Consider the following 17,698-nt stretch of genomic DNA (forward strand, 5'->3'; position numbering starts at 1 on the left):
ACCGACAAGGGTCTGCACAACCTGGCCAATAACTTCCTCATAAAGTTAATTTAACTAGTGCTAGAAAAAAAACATGGATAATACACAGGCACAGTGAGGTTTTCAGCGTTCAGGCGAGATGAGGCTGGCACGTGTGTTCAGGCTCCAGCCTCATCATGGGGGAGACTAATAGGCATAAGCAGTAATTACCACTGGACAATATGGGGCCCATCACTCGCCTCGTGATCAGGATTTGTCCTCCAGCTGTATTAGATCAATGCGTCAAATGTAAAGTGGCCTAAACAGCCTTTAATGTGCACCCGCTGAACCAGGGAAGAGATACATAAAAAGAAGCCGGGGCAGTTTGTAGCATGTCAAACTTTGGTTATTGAATGTTCTGCTGAAAATCTCTGTAATGGAAATATGCACCGTCCGACACTCACATTGATGTGTAGAAAATGGCACATCCGTTTAACACAGCGTAATTACCACTTAGAACTAAATAGCCTTTGGCAGCCGCACAACCACGCTGGGAATGAGTGTGATAACAGCCAATCACGTTGAACCTAACTCCTCTCATGCTGTTGATACAACTGCCACTGATTATTTAAAGTGTGTGACACACAGTATTATAATTATGACACAGCTCCTGTACTGTATGTGTTCTGGTAAACCTGGTAAAGCTCATTACTCCCACAAATTATTTGTGTATATGTAAGTACACTCAGGTGGAGAGAGCAATGAAAGCACAACAAGATGACCATTTGGACGTTTCACAGGTTAAAATTTGCATACAGTGCATACAAGATGCCTTTAACAAGCTTAAAAGCAGGTAAACAGACAGGTAAACTGGATGAAAGAGAGGCTGCACTCAACATGATGATCACTTGTACTTAATTATCATTCAACTGCTGTACAGACACACACACACACACACAGAATGTGACTGTGGTTAATTCAGTCATGATATCAGCATCAACACTCGTGATATATTCTTGATGAGCCATTACCAGAAAGGCGGTAAATGCCATACACAAAGACTGCTGCGTGTCATTTCAATGATGCCTCCTCCTTTTTCAGGTGAGAGGCAGAGCCACAGAGAGAGCAAAGATGAGCACTCAGTGTGATGACTACTTAGGCCCAATTTGCATACATCAAACTCCCATGCATCTACACTCTCAGGAGGATGTGAGTCAGTCACGCTGTAGGCAACACTTTCCTCCTCACATCTATTGCGGAGGCTTTGCAAAGAGTGACAAATGGCGATGTGTGATAAAAAGCCATATGCTCATTCCGGTGACATTGCTTCATTGTCTCCGCGGCAGGCAGGGTTGAATGTTGGACGGCGAACACCTCTGAAGCACCCAAAGGCAGCAAAGACCTGAACTTGCGGTACCCACTTATCCCTAAATGCCCTACCACGTCTCTGACCTTTTAGAAAACCATTTCACAACCAGTACCAGATGTTACGAGCGGCTCTCACATTTTCTCAATGTCTTGTCCCCATTGTTGTTTCTCGCTCTGAATTCCCTCCTCTTTCATGTCTCATCACCAGCGTTCCACTTGTTTTTTCTGACTCAGATTTTCTCATTCATCTCACATTTTTATTCTTCTCATGTTATCTCCCCTTCACCTCATCCTTTTATTCATCCCTCACTTTTTTCTTTCAGTCGCCCCCCCCCCCCCCCCCCCCCCCCCCTTTCATTCTAGTGCCGCTCCTGCTCATTTCGCTGACATTCGATTGTGAGGATTTGTTCAAAACGGCCCAATCTGGCCTTATTTTGCTGTAAGAAGAAAATTGCTTACTCCACTCTCTGTCTCACCTTTTGTTATCTTCTCCAAGTCTCCTCTACCTCCGTGGGTGTATGTGTGTGTGTAGTCTTAATAGCTGTCATTTTATAGGGCAGAGGTATGCATTAGCCTGTCAATCGAATGCACTGCAAAACAGCAATCTGTAGCTTTACACATCTGTTTGCATTCAAACTCCAGCACTGATGGCAGAGTCCAAATTGCTGGACAATTTTCATCTTGACTTTGTTGATGTTCAACCTTTCAAAGTAAAATATCTTTCACTCAAGAGTAGTTTATTTGCCAGAAGAAGTAGGCTATGACACCAACAATGTAATCAGCATTCTCCAGTGGTAGAGCAATGGTAGCGCCTTTAAGAACCGGTTGTGGTGTTTTATTATACCCCACCGTGCAGATGGGAAATATCAATGATATATTAACATGAATCATTGCTTTAAGGATCCAGTGTAAGATTTATATAATTATACGAAAGGCTTTAGGTATATAATTTGAGTATTGAAGGCAGTGTTGCTTTTACTTTCTACCGAAATTCATGTAGTGATGTCTTGCCTGTGGCTCTGTAATTATCTCATACTTTCCTCCCACAATTCATACAGCCAGTAGAGGCCTTTGACACCCAACCTTACCTGAACATGTTGTTTTGGGCGATTTGATGAAATATCTGATGCTGACCTTACCTTTGATCTATCAAAGTTAGAAAGCTCCCACCCCCTCCGTCTCCTTTCTACTCCCTCCATTATCAGTATGTTCATCTCCTGACCCTCAAACCTGACCTCTGTAATGTAAGTAAACACATTAACATTCTGTGGCCATGAAAGCTTTTCATCCCCTATATTTCCCACTCCTTTCCTTCTTCCCTTCCTCCTACTCTGCATCCCCTCTTCTTTTTCAATATGCTCTTTTCACGTTCAGATCTGAACATCCATTGTTCGCATTTTCTCATAATGACAGTGCTATGTGTCTGCCTTCCCTTTCCATCTCATCCTTTCAATCCCTACCTCCTACTCTCAGTTTTTTTTTTCCTGTCCAGCTCACGCTGCGGTTCTTCACACATCTCTTTCCCTCGCTGTCTTTTTTTTTTTAATATTTCCTGGCCTCAGAATCTGAGCCCAGCATCTTCTGTCTGTCAAGGCTTCCCACCTCTGAACATCTGTTTTCTATGCTTTAACCCAACGAAATAACTTCTCTGGGTTGGACGGACAAAAAAAATGTTCTTTTTTCTCCTGCCTTCCAACAGCCTCTGCAATGCAGTAACAGATGTTTCACAGAGGAGAGAAGGTTACCCACAGCTGAAGCACATCCACTTATTCAGACTGTTGAGTGTGTGCATGTGTGTGTGCTGACTGGTTGAATGGTTGAATTACACTTCACAGTATCTTCTCCTTTCTCCTCATCTTTCCTCTCATCTTCCAGTCCATCTCTACCATTACCAGTTGGCCTGTACAGTGTGATGTACCACTTAATGAGTGTTTCTGCAGACTAGGTGCAGTAAACAAAACACAAACACAAACACAAGCTAAGCGAGATTAGAGGCTTGAACAAACCAGGACCTAAAATGTTGAAAACAGGATCCACTCGAGGAGGCAAAAATAATCTGTGCGAAGGCTGTGCATCGAGTTCAGCTTTGGTGAACTCTGACATACAAATTACCTTTGATCGGCGTGAGGTGTCTTGACAGCCCTGACCTTGAAGGGGACGGCAAGCCAGGGAGTCAAAAATAGAGGAGGCTATTTTTTTGACTGTGCTGCACCATTCACAGCTGTGGAATTTCATCTGACAGAGTGTAAACTAGAGCAATGCTTTGGTTTGGCTTATTGTTTGGACAGACGAGTTTTCTAACTGACTGTTAGCGAGCTTGTTAGCTCTAGGAGCTTTATTTTCCCTCTTCAATAACTTTCATTTGAACAAAATGCCAGAGGAAAGTAAACTGGACAGTATAGAGAAAACAGAAGCTCAGTGAGATATTGTGACTGAGCAGTTAACTCTCCAGCAGTTCACCACTCGTAGACACTGTCACTAAGCTTCTGGCTCAGACATATTTCACACAGACAAGCAAATGCCCCTGTGGGGTGTGAGTCTATAGCCATGCTAGCAGCTCATCATGGCCCTAATTAGTCATTAGCATCCATCCTCTGGGCACCATGGTTATCAGATTTAGTGTCAGTCCATCAGCCGGCTGCTAAGATATTTTACTCTGGACCAAAGCGGTGGTCCAGGCTGAGAGAACAGCCTTGCTGATCATGCAGCTAACGTGGCTAAAATCGGGCTGCGCATGATATTGGTTAGCACTTCCTTACATTCTGGATGTGTTTAGGAGAGATGGAAACATTTTCTCTGTCACCGTGTGCATACAACCTTTTCACATATGCACATGTAAAAGTGTGTGTTTTCAGGTATGCAGACAGGATAGGGCAGTAGTATGTGGGTGTGAGTCAGAAGCAGGTTAACGGCTCATTCATCACTCCACTGCTTCCTGTCAGTCCACTACAATTACAAGGCTTAACCACAAAACTACACACACACACACACACAGCTCCCTTCCCACAGCCACACAGCAACAAAACAATCCACATGTCCATCTGAATCTCACTCTCTCTTATACAAGCACACACACACAGCCACAAGTTAACTGAAATCTCACAAATATCTTATTACATTCAGGCTCAACTCCCAGAATATAACACATAAATAGTGTTTTGTTGTTTGCAATTCATCACTGAAGAACTCTAAACAGCTTATGCTCCCATGCCCACCAGCTGCGATTCCAGTTAAACCAGAAATTATATGTGTTTTGGTTGGAGTAGGTTGACGTGTTTTTGTAATCGATGTCAAGCTCAGCAAGGAAGCAGCTTCACCGGATGCTGATTTTCCCCGGGCTTCAGCACACAGAGAGATCAGTGATCTGAGAGAGAAAGCGGGCGAGGGAAGGCCAGACAGGACTGCAGCCAAAGCAAAAGGGAGATAGATCGAAAGAGATAGAGGGAGATAATGAGAGAAGCTGGAGAAAGCCCATAGATACTGGAAGAAGATGAAACAAAGAGGGGAGAGAGGGAAGCATAGATAACAATACAGAAGAACAAAGAAGGAGTGAGAAAAAAAACAAATGGAGCAGAAGAGGAGGGGAGAGAGTCAGACGGGCAAAAAGCTTGGCTGGTAAGAAGTCGGATCTGAGGCATTATCAGGCATGTGTGCTTTTAATCTTAGCCATTTTATGAGAAAGTGTTCACTGTTCACTTTACAAGGCTGAGAACATGCCACCATCAGTACAAACCCAAATCCTGATCCAGAAATTGAAAGCAGGATTTTCCACCTTTGATAAGTGTTTCCAGTTAATTTGACTCCATGGAAAGTTTATGTCAAGTCAAGTGAATTTTATTTATGTGCCCCAAAATCACACAGTACAAAGTTACCTGAGAGGTCTTTCCACCATAGTTGTACAACATACAACACCCTGTCAGACCTATTGGCTTTTTTGAAACATGACCAAAATCTTAATGATTCCAATAACAATGTCACAAATTTTTCTTTAACAACAATGTTTTCTTGACCTCACTGTAACTGCAAGCACAGATAATGCAGTTATTTAAAAAAGGTAATTAAAAAGGTAAAAAAGGTAATGCTACCTTGACCTAATGGTTGGGGTTAGATTGTTTCTTGCTGGCTCTCGTGTACACGGGGTAACTTTATTTCTAGCGGCCGCTTTCACTCGGCTCTGACACCTTGCTGACTGAGAACGTGGAGGGAGGAGGGAGGCGGGGAGGCACGGGAGGATTGTCAAACAGAGTGTGGCTGATGAAGCATTTGTTTTGGTCTGAGATGCTGGTGGTCTAGTGCGACATCTAGTTCTCATTTACAGACTCTTTGAAGTCAGGAACCGATTTGTGGACTTTCTGAGCATTTTGGTTTAAACAAAGGAGTGTTTATTTCAAGCACTTCTGTCTGCTGCCATTCTGCTGTTAGTCTGATCTGTAGTTGTTTTAGCTTTAGGATACTGACACTCATCTCAAAAAAAATTTGAAAAAGATTTCACTTGTCAAGACGGACAAGTTTTTATCACTGAATAGGAAACAAAAGATATAAAAGACAGACATTTGTCAGCAGGCAGTGTGTGAAAAATGTGAAACTATAAAGCAGCCACAGCAGAGGTAGGATGTATTTGGATATGGTTGAAAATAAACACAGTTTTTTTTTTTTCTCTGAGAGTCTCACGAGGCAACATCTCCTCTCTATCTTTGAAAAGTATCAAAAGAGCATTTGCACTTTTAGGCTTCACGTGTGTCCACCTGTCATATTAAAATACACAGCATATAATCTCTGTGTTATGAATTTGAAGGCTCCCTCTGCCTGTGAATGGCTTTTGATCAGCCATCACATCTCATCCTTTACGTTGATGGGTGCGTGTGCATACTTTTGTGTAATTGTACTTGCGTGTGTGTCATTTTGCGAGGGTATGTTAGCGCTTGAAAGCCTCACTGTACTCCTTTGTGCATGCCTCTGTTCATTTGTGTATATGCACTTTCAATCACTTGCCTGATGTGCTGATGGGTGACTTCACTCCTGCATTATGCCCCATTCTTTTCTGTCCATTTCCTGTCAAATGGAAATGGTGATTTGTGTCGTTCGTGTGGCTGGTTTTCTGTCCGTCCTCCCTCCTTCCATTCAAACACTGTGACAAATTCAATCCATTCTTCGGGGCAGTGTGTTGATGTTGTTTGTTGCCGGCAAAAATTGCTTTCTTATGTGTCGCTCAGGAAGGTTCTGTTGTGACAAATCTGACAGTCTGACTGAACAGCTGAGTGGTTTGCTGACTATTTGCTTATCATTTGACTGGGTGACTGTGACTGACTCGTTTTCAAACAGGGTGACGGGCTGATTGACTGTCTGCTTTGTTGACAGATTGATTAACACACCCACTGCAGAACTTTGCAGTGGGCCTACAGGTTCTGGATTTGACCAACCAGTCAAAGGGCAACAGACCGCATCACTGAAATGTTTATACAAGCTCGGTTTATTTTATATGTATAAATGTAATGAAATCAAAGGAAAAAATCTGGGCTCATGGGGATACTCACAGTCATTGTCCTACTTGCAAAAGAGGAGCGGAAGCCCAAGCCCAAAGGTCAGCTTCGCCACAGGTAGATTGCTTCCTCACAGCCCGTTGACAATTTAAACAACCCTCGGTGGTCGGCCTCTCTGAGACATCACCATGGACTAGGCTGGAAAAACACTTCAGCCTTCAGGAAGCCAAACTCTGCTTGCAGAGTCTGCAGCGCTTGAAGCAGCCACTGGCATGCACACAGAGAAGCCGGGAAGGGGAAACCTTCAAATTTCAGAATACTCACTTGAATCTTACACCAGATGCCATATCTGCACACACAGAAACACAGAGGAATGAGGGACAGCAGTGTTTGCTGCATCTGGTATAAATAGACCGCAGTCAGCATCTGAAACACAGCCGCTAGGTCAAAACAAATATAAAGTCCTTCTTCCAGTAACAGCTGCCCTTCTCTGAGTATTCCTCATCTTCAAGAAATTGTAAATGCATTAGTAAGTTCTGTCTGGGACAAGTGCAGTTCAGATAACCAGCAGCTGACAAAACTGATTCATAATTTCTTTGAGTGTAAAGTATTGAACAACCACCCAGACCAAAAATAGAAGCAAAAACACCACAAAATCAAGGAGAACAGCATTCAAATTAGATCAGTAAGAGACAGACGCTACGAAAATGTTGCTTTAAATATTCATGTGTGTGTGCATGTGTGTGTTTTAAGTCTCTGCTGTAACATTAAACTGACAATAACAGATTTTTGGGGTCACTTGGGAGCAGCAGAAAGTTGTAAACACAACACCTACATAATATGATCTTGTAAGTTGATATGGTGAACTTGTTAGCAATCTGTCATCTATTAATAAACCCAGCCATTACAGAGCAGCATAAGCATTTATTTGGAGTCTGTTTCTGGTGATATAATAAATCTTAAGTCCAATATTCACTCTTTCTTTAGCTCTGTTTTTTTGCCTCCACTGAGAAAAAATATTTGGCTCATTAGCAGCTAAATGTGCGGCTACTTTCACCAGCTAGTCGCTAACTTTGTCTGGCTGTTGTTTGGTGCTGGACTGGTAGTTTACAGTGGGAGTTTTTTCACCTAGAGCAGCTGCTAAAAAAAAAAGATGCTGATGAGAGCAGTGAGAGTGAACCAAAACATTAAAGCTGTGAGCTGGAAAAACTAAAACAATGAGCTGAAAGATGCTAAACTGCTCTGTAGAAGTGAAGGAAGCTACTAGATATGGATGGTAATTCTTTTTGGGTTCATCACATGATCGATCGACTGTTAGTATAACAACATTGATCGTTGTGCCTTTAAAGTTGAAGATGGATTGTTCATATTAACGCATTGCTCCTCGCAGCTTTAATCTGCTTCATCGGGACTGTGTGGGTGCTGTTTGAACCCACCAACCGTCATCAGATTCTGATTCACATGTTGCTAAATTCTAATACTTTCATTTAAGCCCAGGAAAGATAGAACGATAGCAATCAACTTCACCATCTCCTCTCATCCGCAGTCATTCTCCTCTGCTTCTGTCCTTAAAAGCCCCATCCTCCTCACTTTCTTTACAGTATTCTCCCTCACTACCACATATTTATTTTTATCTCTCTTTTTTAGTATTCTGTATCTCTGATTCACGCATCAGTCCCTCTCTTTCTATTTTTATCTATACTCCTCGCTCTCACCAGTTCACACGCTCACTTTTCTTTTCTTTTTTTTAAGCACTCATCTTCTGCCTTTTCTTTCCCCTCTCATTTTCCCGTCCTCAGTCGGACTGGTTTTAGCGGAGGAGTAGGACAGGTAGAGAAGGTCACTGTAGAGATAAGCAGAGCTTGTATCAGTCTGGCATCTCCTTTTCTCAGATTGGTTTCCTCCTGCCCTCTAGTCTCAGCGATGCATAATTCATCTCCCCCTTGCTCCTTGTCTTTAATTGTCGATTTCTGCTGCCCTTTCTTCCTCCATCCTTTCGCGCCTCTCTCGCTCTTTATTTATTTTTTTATTTTTGCCTGCCTCGGCTAATTTCTCTTCTCACTATCTACTTGTGGTCTCTCTCCATCACAGCTCTCCCACCTCTTTCTGTCTCTCCTGACATCCTTTCTTACATTTTTCATATTTCACATCCTGACGCATTTTGTTCAGTCACAGATAACAAATGAGCGCTGAGACGTGAGTATGCAAAGCTGCAGTAGTGTTTGAAAGTTGAAACATGTGTGTCCATCTCTCCCACAGTGCCTATGCCTGTTTTACTACTCGTTTTCTTCTGTGTGTGGCCACATTGAGTCCCCGCTGCAACATAACTCTCATCAACCTAATTTTAAGACACACTGTTAATTGTAACCTCATGTAACCTCAAGAAAAGGCACTTGCACTTTCCCATCTGCAGAAGAAACTGTCTCTGTATACACACACACATAAACACAGTAAGACTAGAAAAGTGCTATATAAGTGCAGTCCATTTACTATTTACACACACACACACACACACACACCAAAAAACTAATTGTTTCACCTGCTGAATTGCTCCTAACAAATGAGTGTAAATAAGGCTGTTTAGGTCTAAATGTGGTACTTCGTCATTTTTCCATGGCAATAATTATTGGACTCTTGTTTTTTTGCTCATTTCCACTCAATGCAGAAGCGACCGGCTCCTTGAATTATGCATGTTTGTTTGTTGGTTTCATTACAGAAGCAGATGTCTCAGCTGGCATAATGGAGGATTTCAGAGTGTTATTATGTAGTTGTTTTTTTTTTTCTTCCCTCGTGCTCTGTGGTTGGAGAGATGATGAGCACTTTGGGGTCTTTCAGCTCAATATGAATGAATTCTTGAGACGCCACTGTATATATCTGATTATAGTTTTCACGTGTAGCAAACAGTGGTAAAGGGGGTCAGCGATGGGTTTGTTGTCGTGCTGCCAATATGAATCCAGCCTCATTTCCGCGTCTCTGCTCTCTATTTCCCTGTGTCATATCATCTGCCACGATGTTGTTTCATCCAGAGTTTAATATCGCCGTTGTAGTCCCCATTTCTCAACACTATCACATGATTTAGCAACGTGATGATGGCTGAAACACAACTGCTCGACATCTCTGATTCACACACTCTATTTCCCATCACTCACAGGCAATACAAAAACATACTGCAAATCATGCAACTTCCTCCATATTCAGCAGCAGAAATGAACACCAACACAGACTATATCAGTCACTGTTAGTGAGCGGCATTGGGAGTAGCAAATTTATGGCAGTGGCATAAGCCCTGTGGGGAATTTTTTGCACTTCTGTGAAACTGATGACCTTTTAAACCCCACTCTTACTCTCCTTTAAACCTTGTAAAACTGTAATTCCATTTTTCTCATTCAAACCAAGGTTATGAGGAAAACTGTATGCTACTAGACCAAATGTAGAAACTCTTATATTGAGCTGCAGTCCTGTTTGCACATCCCCCAAATGGCTCAAACCATAAAAAAAACTTCTCTAACTCATCTGCGTCTGTTATCTCCATCTGCACTTTGGTAATATTAAGTTTCAACTCCTCAAGTTGCCTTAAGGCTTAAAAGACATTCTTTAACCACCTCCTTGATTATCATCACACCCTCAGGGAAAACTGAAGCCTGAAAATGTGTCTGAATATTGAGTTATGCTCGATAATGTTACAAGGCACGTAATTTTGTAAAAATATGCTTTAAAATTTCTCCAATAGGTAATAATTTGCTGTAAGCAGTGCCAGTGCAGATACCTGATTGAAGTAAAATGTCTGATATCAGGGAGACACACAAAATAGATGCAATTTTACTTTGAAAATAAAATCAAATGATACTCTTGACTAAAAGGATGTTTTATGGAAGAGAAATCAATGACATTTGCTTTGTTCTCTAATCACTATAACCACAACCAGCTCCTCCCCACGATGTCATACTTCCCAGATCCTAATATCAGCTCCGTTTTGTTTGAAATGGAAATGGCTACTCTTAGTATCTACCTTCATATCTGACTCACATCTCATCCCAAACAAACTCTTGAAGGTACAATATCGAACTTTCTGTCTGCGGTCGTATTCTCCTCCACTCACAGATGGTCAGGTTCCCATTTCGGCACTTGTCGGGTGTGATTGTGATAATAGTCCGCCTTGAAATGACTTATTGCCTGAAGGGAAAGTAATCCTCGCAGACGTCGCAGATGTTAAAGAGGTGCACCATCAATATCGCTAATGTGCAATACAGAAAGCAGTGACTTCATCATGTTTTTAACAGGTTTTGCCTGAAGTAGTTTAGAGCTATTCGGTCATCAGCCACACTAATGTCACACTCATGGCAAATTGTGTTTGCCAGAAAGTCTCTCAAACTTCAGGGAAATAAGAGTCTTTAAACCTACAGTATATGGTCTCAGTCACGGATGGATTTACCCAACTAAAAGATTTATGTTTATGTTTTATTATGTTTCGATAGAAAACATATGAAATTATGGTGCTAACTCACATCTGTTAGAAGGGATTCATCTTCAGATGTTGATGTTACACTGCATTTATCAGACAGTTTGTTCCTGGTTACTTTAAAGATTCATATATTACACACAAAATATATGACACAACAAGTCAAATAAGAAACATTATCACAGATTCATGTATCCTGCAGGATAGAGTAGTTAAAATTAGCTCCACCTTCAAGAGACTTCAAGTACATTTTGTTGATACTTGACTTTTGTTGTTGTTCTCAATTGGGGTGAGAACAAAGGGTGAAAATAAGACACAACAGAGGCTCTAGAATCACTAAATTGGTCCCCTGGTTATAAGGTTATAATGCACTCTGCAGTACCTCCTGTTATTTATTTGTATGCATCCTGTAGTTTTACTTATGACCTCAATATAAGCAAAATCTAGTATCACAAGAGCTATTACTGCTGCTAACACTGACACCGACAAGCTGTTACTGTAAGTCATTTCTAAAAGACATATGACTGCCATTCAGCAAAGCTGCAGTGTGCGAGTGATATTCACAATATATGCTAATTATCCCTGAAAGCCCTTCCTACAGGAGACAAAGTGTGAGAGAAATGCAGGATTAGCTCTTTGAAGCTGTCAGGCAGTCGACAGTGTGCAGAGCAGGACCCAGGCACAGTTAGCCTCTTCATCCCAGCACCTTCCTTCATGTCTGGGTCACAGACTTCTCCTCTCCCTCTTCGCTAGTTGGAGGCCACAGGACTCCCTGTTGGTCTGTAATGAGCTGCGTTGTCAGCACCTACTACACACACACACACACACACACAGACACACACACACACGTACAGTGCGTGTAAACTCACAGAAATGTGTTTATACATCCTCCGATGTCAACGACAAGGTATTATGCCCGATACACATGTGCATATATACATAGATGCTAATGAAACAGCATGCTGACACTGTGTGTGTGCACATGTTTGTGTACATATTGGTGATGAAGAGCAGTCCTTAGGAGGGAGAATTAATGAAGCAGCAAACAAGGCCACGCTGAGCCACAGACTCCTCCAGCTCCTCTTTTTCTTTTCCTTCCTCTATTTTAAAACACACACACACACACACACACACACACACACACACACACACACACACACACACACACACACACACATTTATTAGTGCAGAGATGAACATACATACACACACAGAGACAAGCCATAATAGAAAATTCACATATATGCCCAGAGATATTAGAGAGATACACAGAGAGCAAAATAGTCTCTAGTCAGTAAATAGCAAAGAGTAAAGTTGTATCCCTCTCACCATTACACCTAATTGCTCTCCTTTGCAGTCGCGGCTGTAGTTCTGTCCATGTGCAGGGACGGAACCCTGATCAGTGACAGTTTGCAATGATTATGCAGAAATAGATGAAGCTGTTGAAAATAAAATCTCTCACGCTGTTTGTCTTTCTGTAGCACAGTGACATCTGCTGACCAGCTGAGAAAGTGCAAACAATGTTCCAGCAATTTCCCAACCCCACAAACTGAGGTACACACTCACATGCAGACACACACTGCTCACAGAATTCACACATCCATAAACAGACAACAATAAATTTATCTTCTCTGAGACTTCTATATATATGTGTGTGTGTGTGTGTGTGTGTGTGTGTGTGTGTGTGTGTGTATATATATATATAGATATATATATATTATATACTTAGGTGGAGGAGGTAAACAGAAGCACTGACTGCAAACTAATTTTTGTCTCCAGTATATATACTGAATATACATATACACATATATACTGAAGACATATATATATATTTATATATATATATATAAAAGACAAAAATTGGTTTGCAGTCAGTGCTTCTGTTTACCTCCTCCACCTGAGCAGGAAATGATATTCCCACTGTGTGTAAATAGCCTGTGCACAAAATCTCTACCATCTGTGTTTTATTGAAATTGTGTTGTGCTCCATCAGTGCCTTGTGGGTGACCGAGCCAGGAGGATGAAAATACAAAGGAAGGGCATCAAGTGGGTGACACAGCACCTTGGTGACCTGAGGTAGATGAATGTCACCTCTGGAGAACTTCAGTGCCTCAAAGAACATTGTAAATTCACATAGGAATGATATCAGACGACTGTTCAGTGAAGGCAGGAGCAAAGCACACAGACATGCACAGTGTTTGCATATTTCTTTTGCATAGATTACACCTGTACATAAGGAAACACACACACCCCAACACAAAGTAACAGCCATCCAATCAAATAATTCCCTGTGATTCACAGTGTGGGTTTTATTGGCAGAGACTGGAGAAGTGTTGTCTTGCAAAGCAGCTGCTGGACGTGAGCACAGCACGGCTGGATTTGGTTATTTTACAGTTGATGAGACACAAAATGACACAAAGGCAGCAGCATCCCAGTCATCCAGTAGGGGGTGCTGTTGCTCTTATATGGTATATACAGTACACTGCATGTCTCCTGGAAATGTATTTCCTTTAGGATAACTCTAGAGCACCACCTTTTTGTTAATTTATTGGTTGACATATCTACCCACAAATCAACTTTTTGTCTCTCCTGTGATTGCTAAAGACTTAATAAGAGAAAGCAATAAGGAATTCTTAGTTTATAGGCCAGATTCATGTTTCTGACACACTTTACATTTACTGTTATGAAAAATAGATGAAAAAGTAATAGTAAAATAATGAAAAGAAAACTTACTCTGTTCTGTGATAACATACATTTCTGGATACTGGCAGCTGAGTAACTCATACCCCTCTGACCCAGCTTTGCTCACCTTACACAGGACACTCTCTGGATATAGGTCTGCACATTCCCCTCTCTTTTCCCAGATGACAGTAATGCATGACTGTGTGTGCTCTTGGTAGCTTCCAGCAAATGCGGCAATGTAAAACTTAATGATTTTAGATACAATATAGTAAATGTGATCAGATCAGCTTCGGACAGAATTGCTGGAAACCCTCCAGTTTAACCACAAGGGGCCCACAGATGGCCCACACATTTGTTTCCACCACACTTAGACACTCTCTCTAACAGCCCACTTTTCATTGATTCCCGTGGCATCAGATGATTAAGAAGCTCCTTAAAGCACTTTAAAGTTCTCAGCAATTTCCTTTAGCACACCTCAAGCAATGAAGGTTGATAACGCAGCCACCAAAGCCTCTGTCATTACCAAGGACTGTTTGCTCAGCCCATTTCTTTTTACTCTCTTGCTGCAATGACCCCTGTCAGTGGCCAAATCACCTCCCATCTGTATGGTAGTGTCACCGAACCTGATCCTCTATACTTAACAACAAAAAGCTCAGCGTGGGTTCAATTGCAGACTATTGCTTATTCTCCTCTACACTCTATTAGGCACTGGGCTTAGAATTCAGAAGGCAACTCCATCGATCCACGCCACCAAATAAGCCTAAAACTATCACTACTCACTCTTATCCAGATGGGAACCAGTCACTAAAAAAAACATACTCCTTATTAACCAAGTCTGCTGCAGCTTCCAGCTCCTGACACTGACGCCAGCATCAACCCTCCAACCTCCAGCTGTTGTGTGGAATATCACGACTCCACCAAGCGGCGCCAAGCGTGTCATTTCCAACCATTTATGAGACTTCATCGCCATAAGTGTGCATATGTATCTACCTATACAGTCATGTGTGGGACCCATTTTTCTGTGTGTTCCATTGCTGTAAATGTGTCGTTAGTTAGTTAAATGTCAGGTTCAGGAAGTCAAGTGTTTCTGAGTCTTTCACCACTGTGGTGATCTCTGCAAACAGTGGATATCCTGCAGTCACCTGCTGTGTGAAGAAAACAATGTCTTTCCCCCTCTACCACTTCATCTGCTTCCTTCTTGCTCTCTGCATCTTATAGTATCTCTTTTTTCATAGCACAGTAAGCTGGCTGGTTTTGGTAAGCTCACTTTTGCTGAGTGGGTGTGGGTAGGTGCTGTATCATGGTGCTTTAATAAGATTTTCTCTCTCTGTTCAGAAACATTCAAAGTCACCTCTCACTCTGCCCCCGTTTTGAATGCTAAATCAGATCACCTTTCCACCTTAAATGGATGAATGATTATGCTCTCAATCACACGTGGGATGAGATAGAAGGACAAGAGGAGAGTAATCTACAAGGTGGAAGCCAGTACGGAGTGAAAGTCAGTAAAAAGGACACAAGATGTTAAGATACATTTCTGAAAATGGCAAAAGATATTAGAAGTTAATGTGTGTGCTACTGCCTTAAAGGAAGGATCAAGAGGGTTAGAAGATAATGCAAAGATGTGCAGATAAAATACATTTGAAATAGATCAAAGTAGGAGTGAAAGAAAGAAAAAATAATAAATATAATGTTTCTGTTCATTTTAGGGAATTAAAAAAAAAAACTTTACATATCTAATTTACATCATAGATTTTACATAAAATCACTAGTTCTGATCTGATCTGTTTTTTAAATATCTATTTATGCCACAATTTCAGTTTACACATTTGGAGTACTGTTTTGCCGGTCATTTGTCTTTGCTACTCTATCAAACACCACAAGATGGCAGCATTGGGCTGTATGCCGTCATGTGCTGAGCCACTTTGAGTCATGACTACAGATGGAATCTCTCATGCTATGCTATGCACACTATTGATAAAGTTATAATTCATTATAAAGGTAAGCAATGACAATATCTTTGGTGAAAAGCTCTCGGAACAACAGGCCACTGTGTTAGATTGTAAGCAGCATGATAAAAGCCATAACCACAGCAAATCAGATGAACACTGGACAGAGAGAGGTGGAACTACAGCTAAAACAGATCTCTGAACAGATCTCTGAAGTCTCAGAGATATGCCTGCTATGTCCAGTTCTGTGAAACCAGCTGAACGGCTATGGTAAAAGACTTAACTCTCCCACTTATATCCATAGTTTATGAAGACAGTTTCACGGTGACATGGTCTTCAGAATTGGAGCCACGGGCTGTCTAATAAAAATCTCCAGACCTCCACTGATTTATATCAAAAAATAACTTTTACAGTAAAGACCTCTGGGAGGTGGAGGTGTAAATAATTTAGGTGGATAAAAGTATGAAAACTGTTTCCCCACTGGAGCTTCCTGCTGTATAATCAGATTCAATCACACTGAAGGCTTCTATAATTCATTCAAGTGTCCTTGTTTATGTGTGTGTGTGTGTGTGTGTGTGTGTGTGTGTGTGTGTGTGTGTGTATAATTTATTTTCCACACAGCACTCATATAGTGAATTCCATGAAATCTTCATGGCTGGAGCATGTTCTTCCTGCCGACTCTGTGCCCCACTAAACTCAAGACTCTTTGCTGTGTGTGTGCCCTGCTGTGCATGTGTGCACTTACTCTCTAACGTGTGTTTCATGTGTGTGCATGCATAGTGCGTGCCCTCGACGTTCCCTCTGTGTCTGAACTGTTGAGTGTTTCCATCCATGCGTACATCAGTGAGAGACCCTCTCCTCTTTATCTCCACCCACACACGCCTACTAGCAAAGTCTCCCTGGACTACATGTACAATAGACATGATAATTACATGTGAAGTGTTGCCCTGTGGCTTCCGGCTGATTAAAGTGGTACCATAAGTTGCTGTGGTGGTATTTTCAAGGTCAGATACACAGTGTAATTTGAAGGATTTAACCTGTGAAGCCCAAGGGATGTTGAATATTTACTCAGTGATTAGCTTTGCCAGGATTTGCACAGTTACTCATTTTGATGTCAAAGGGAAAAATCGAATGTTTCCATTAATTCAAGCGCAAGCTCTGCACAAAAAAAGTTAAGATGCGCTACTACTGCACGCCTTTAAGCAAACCGATATAATAACTATGTATATTATTTGACTGCCACAGGGATCATTAAACTTTCACTGAATCCTAAATACCTAAGGCGCTCGGTCGGAATTTTCTTGGTGCTGCTTGTTTGCAGAGCTTCTTTCTTTCAAGCTGAATCAAGGTCAGATGAAGATATTGGCAGGAGCAACTCAAGTTATCCATCTTCAGTAATCTCCCCCGTGGTGAAACTTGGCTGTGTGGGAAGGAGTGGCATTTGTATGTGTGGGGAGTGTGTGTTGTTTGTGTGGGCTCCCCCTGGCTGGAATTGGCTCCAGTCACCTATTTGATGTAGGTCACCAGCTAGATGTCTGCTGTGTCTGCCAACTCACTCTCCTCTCACTCAGACTCTCTCAGTACCTGCATATGATTTTGGAAAACACACACACACACACACATACAAGTACACGCGTAAGTATGACTGCAAATATGTAAGTGTTTGTATTTGTTCACAGCCACATGCTTGTGTTTGTATAGTGCACATGCTCATACTTCCATTTCTGAAACCTGCAAATGTGCCATTTATTTGCACTGTTGCATCCTCAGGTGTGTGTCTGTGCACATTCATTTCAACATGTGCTG

The 17,698-nt window shown here is 41.7% G+C and overlaps 1 protein-coding gene across 2 annotated transcripts in view; it reads right to left on the reverse strand.

Moving 5' to 3' along the window:
* Window positions 1–11,305: 11,305 nt before the first annotated feature.
* The window catches only part of LOC139635518 (hyaluronidase PH-20-like), a 92,972-nt gene continuing 86,579 nt past the window's right edge, over window positions 11,306–17,698 (reverse strand). For both annotated transcript variants that reach the window (XM_071502928.1, XM_071502926.1), the window contains one exon: window positions 11,306–12,073. The gene's annotated coding sequence lies outside the window, so the exon portion shown is untranslated. The remainder of the gene's footprint in view (window positions 12,074–17,698) is intronic.

This window comes from Trachinotus anak, unplaced genomic scaffold, assembly GCF_046630095.1.
Source record: "Trachinotus anak isolate AG129_WGS33_773 ecotype Australia unplaced genomic scaffold, CSIRO_AGI_Tana_v1 ptg000018l, whole genome shotgun sequence".
NCBI classification, from domain to species: domain Eukaryota; kingdom Metazoa; phylum Chordata; class Actinopteri; order Carangiformes; family Carangidae; genus Trachinotus; species Trachinotus anak.